This window comes from Octopus bimaculoides, chromosome 10, assembly GCF_001194135.2.
Source record: "Octopus bimaculoides isolate UCB-OBI-ISO-001 chromosome 10, ASM119413v2, whole genome shotgun sequence".
Lineage (NCBI taxonomy): Eukaryota > Metazoa > Mollusca > Cephalopoda > Octopoda > Octopodidae > Octopus > Octopus bimaculoides.
In genome coordinates, this window is record NC_068990.1 from 43,214,967 (window position 1) to 43,220,159 (window position 5,193).

Genomic DNA, 5,193 nt, shown 5'->3' on the forward strand with positions numbered 1-5,193 from the left:
TCTACATATCTCGCAAAAGACAAAAATTTCTGGGGAAAGTGAAAAATAAGGAGGGTGTTTGTGTGGTAGGGGTGGGGAATTGAAATTTTGAAAATGCGATTTTTGCAAATTTCTTTTTCAGAATCGGATCCTCTATAACCAAAAACGTGGGATTTTGTTTTTAAAAAATACATATATATCCATTTTATCAGAACTTATGATGGAAAAATTGGATCTGAAAGTCCTTCCCACCATAAGGGCGTCAGTGCGCATTTGTTTTCATATTCGTTTTCCACATATTTGTTAACGCGCCCCAGGCTTGTTAATTTATTTATTTTTTTTTGTTCCCAGTCGAAGATCTTTATATTAACCGATAAAACTGGGCTTGCATAGGGCCAACAGCCCTAGCTAGACAAAAAGAACTGCAAAGTTATTGAAGTATTAGTGACAATTCAAAACCCACAGATCCTTTAAGAAAATATATGCTGCATTGATATGGGAACCACAAGGGAAGCTGAAGGGAAGGCACCATAAAAATAACTGTAGACAGGTTTCGAAGGCAGAGCTGAAAAGACAGGGTTCCATATAGAGGGAAGTAGTAAAGATAGCCCAGAGTGAAGGGACAGTGAAAGAACATCATTCACGGTTTATGCACTAAAGCAAGCATGTCAAACACGCAGGCCATGCGCCACATGAAGCCTTTTTCAAATACAAGTGCAGCCTACAAGTGTTACAGCTAGAGGTTTGAAAATTAGGAACCCACAAAAAAATTTTAATTATAAAGATAATTAATAATTTGATTAATAAAAATAGGATTGTTGATGAGGTAATAAAAAGTTTTTAAAAACTTTTACTTAATAATAAAGGATTGATATGACAGAAATCTTTGATGTAAACATGTGTCTAAAAATATTCAGTCCCCATATAAATAGGTATGTGAGCTATGCAACCCATGGAAATTTTGCAGTTTGATATGCCTGCTCTATAAAGATTGAAAGGCTTCAGTTAAGTAAGTTATAGATTTTCCATGGGGGTTCAGGTCAGATGAGTTACCTGGCAAAGAAAGCACTGATGATTAGCACACCACTCAATGGTTGTTGTTTCATAATTGTGTGTCAATGCCCAACCTTACCAGAACAGAAATTCTGCATCTCCAGATTGCTCCAGATTGCTGACAGAAGCATTAATTGCTCCACAATTTCTTGGTAGGCTGTTTTATTGATTGAAGAAAGACAGTGATCCAACATCTACATTGGAATGGAACCCAAACCATTACTAACTACAGAAATCTAACACATGCTTGTGACCTGTGCCCCTCTAGCCCTTCTCCTTACTCTCTGCAGGGCACATTACAAGCTATCTTTCTAACATGGAAGTAGCTCTGAATAAGGATTGACACAGAGTTGAGAGAACAATTTCGATCTGTTGGAAGTAGTCCCTCTAGTACCAGTGGCATAATAAAATACACCAAATACATACAGTAAGATGTATATTCAACAGTGAAGGTGACTGAGTTTTTTTCTCTGTATGACTGACCATAAATTTTAACTTTCTAAAACATATCTTCTTGTTCTTATGCTTCTTTTTGATATATGAACTTAAATACAATATAAATATTCATGCATTTTTTCCATATACATGGTGTCGCTCTGTAGGGAAAAGTTTACTTCCCTATCACTTGGTTTTGGGTTGTCCCACCGCATAGTACCTTGTGCAAGTGTCTACTAATATAACCCCAGGTCAACCAAAGCCTTGTGTGTGAATTTGGTTGACAGAAACTGAAACTGAAAGGCGGCGAGCTGGCAGAAATTTTAGCACGCCAGGAGAAATGCTTAGCCTTCAAATTCCGCCGAGATCGACTTTACCTTTTATCCTTTTGGGGTCGATAAATTAAGTACCAGTTATACACTGAGGTCGATGTAATCGACATAATCCCTTTGTCTGTCCTTGTTTGTCCCCTCTATATTTAGCCCCTTGTGGGCAATAAAGAAATAAGAAACTGAAACAAGCTCGTTGTGTATGTATTTATGTGTTTATGCATGTATCTGTGTTTGTTTGTATGTATGTACGTACGTATGTATGTATGTATGTATGTGTGGGGGGGGGGGGGGGGTGTCCATGAATGTGTGTGCATGTGTGTATGTATGTGTGTTATCATCTTCTTGCCTTGACATTGTGTGATAGCTGTAAATGAGTGTCACTCTCATGGAAGCAGAGTCCATCATTTTCAATATTCTGTGGAAACATGTTTGGTCATAGGGAAATATTACTTTACTTAGAAACAGGTGACGGTTGGTAACAGGAAGAGCATCCCAGCTGTAGACAATATGCCTTAATAAATTCCATCCAACCCATGTGATATGGAAAAGTGGGTGTTAAAATGATGATGATAATATTTATATCTTGTCTCCTTATAAGTGGCACCTCAGCTCCCTATTTCTTTAAAACAATCAGTATCATGCATCCAATATGATCAATATAATGGTTGCCATTATATTCTTAAAATCTCTATTTTTTATCCATTTTTATAATCATCTGAAGATAAGAGATGAGAAACATAGGGTAATGTGTGTGTGGTGCGCACATGCATGTGTGCATGTATGTGTGTGTGTGTGTGTGTGTGTGTGTGTATTTATGTAAGGGTAACGGTAAAGTCTCTTTCCCAAGTCATACTGACTCATAAGGGCCAGTTTCCTGATTTCCGTAGTGTTCAAGAACACAATGCATCACTCAGTCCAGGAATTGAAACCACAAACTTACAATCATGAGTCTAACACCCTAACCACTAAGCCACATACCTCCACATATTATGTATGTATTTCTTTTATTCTTCTATTTGTTTCAGTCATTTGACAGCGGCCATGCTGAAGCACCACCGTTAGTAAAAGAAATTGACTCCAGGACTTATTCTTTGTAGGCCTTGTACTTATTCTATCAGTATCTTTTGCTGAACTGCTAAGTTAGGGAGACGTAAATACACCAATATTGGTTGTCAAGCAATGGTAGGAGGGACAAACACAGACACACGAACATATACACATATATGTGTGTATCTGTGTGTGTGTGTGTGTGTGTGTGTGTGTGTGTGTGTGTGTGTACAACAGGCTTCTTTCAGTTTCCATCTACTAAATCCACTCACAAGGTTTTGGTCAATCCAAGGCTATAGCAGAAGACATTTGCCCAAGGTGCCGAGCAGTGGGACTGAACCTGGAACCATGTGGTTAGTAAGCAAGCTACTGACTACACAGCCACTCCTGTGCCTATGTGTGTACAGTTTAATTATTATAAATCTTCCACTGAGGAGGGAGCTGGTTTTCAACAAAGATACAAGGCTCCATTTTTGGGATGTAGTTAACACAGACAAATTCGCATTTGGAACTTAAGAAAAGTCTTGCTTATTTTTAGTTTTCCACTCAGAGACTGCACTTGTAATGTACAAATCAGCCAGTCAATTTCTCTTTCTGAAAATCCCAGTTTATCCAGATTCTCCTTTAAGCATTTACTAACAAAACCTAGAATTCCAATATGTATGTATGCATGTATGTATGTATGGATCTATTTATCTATTTATCATTTCCGTTTGGTGCTTCCAGTGGTGCTAAAATAAAACTGATATGATGCATTATTTCATATGTTATATAGTTGTACTCCAGTAATAATTTTTCTGATAAAGTGTTGAAACAATTGTAGTAGTATGCAATAAAATGTGTAACTCACTCCAATCTCCTTATCAATATTTAAAATATATATATATATATATATGTATAGATAGATAGATAGATAGATAGATAGATAGATAGATAGAGAGAGAGACAGATAGATAGATAGATATATATTGATGTATGTATACACACATATGTGTGTAAGCATGTTTGTGAATGTGTGCATATTTACTGTTGCCCTGATGTCATATGATGGTTCTAAACGGGCATCGCTATCATTATAAGTGATGCTGTACATTTCCATTCTTTTGCAGAAAAAAAATGTCTGGCCATGGTAAATATCACCTTTGTTGAAAAACGGGTGGGTTGACAACAGGAAAGGAATTTGGTCACAGAAAATGTGCCTCAATTAATTCTGTCTGACCTGTACAAGCATGGAAAAATAGACATTAAATGATGGCGGTGATGATGATGATGATGATGAGGACGACGACGAGGAGAAGGAGGAGGAGGATAATGTTGATGATGATGGTGTTGGTAGTGGTGGTGGTGCTGATGATACACACATACACACACACTATATATATATATAGTGTGGTGGTGGTGGTGGTGCTGGTGGTGCTGGTGCTGGTGTGGTGGTGGTGGTGGTGGTGGTGTTGGCAGTGGTGGTAGCAGCAAAGGCAGCAGCAGCAGTGGTGGTAGCAGCAGCAGCAGCAGCAGCAGATATGAAGATGTTGTCATCAGTGGTGGTTTTGGTATTGTTGACTGTGGTTGAATGAGAAATATGGGAGTGGATGGTCTTTTAAGAACTGTTATAGAGAAGCGAGAGATAGATTAATAACTAAAAACTAACTGTACAAGGGAGCTGGGGATACAAGATGGTGATGCAGTAGGAGAGAGAAGGAAATAGTCAGACAGACAGACAGGAAGATAAAGAGAGCAAGAGAACAAGAGAGAGAGAGAGAGTAAAAGAAGATATTGTGTGAGGGTGAAGAACTTAAAATCACAAACACATACAAAACCCTGACCAAAAACATTGCATCATATACAGAATACAATTCAATCCAGTTCAATAAAATAAGCTGAGAGTGTGAGGGTACAACAGATGTAATTTTCCAGATATCTGCTGGTGTGTTTATGTCTGTGTGTCTTTGAAGGAAGATTTTTCTCTTTTTTTTTTCCATACAAATACATAAATTTGTTGTTGAGCAAAAGACTTGCAGGATATTAAATAAAAATGTAGAATCATCATGTAGAATAAGAAAAGCTTTACACAAACACACACATACTCTCTCTTGCTCACACACACACACGTGCGCATGCACACATACACTCTCTTACACAAACACACAAACACACGCACACACATACAGACATAAATACACAGACACACTCACACACAAACACACACACACACACACATACAGACATAAATACAGACACACTCACACACAAACACACACACACACACACATACAGACATAAAATGCACAGACACACTCACACACATACACACACACTCACATGCACATGTATGTACACATGCACACAT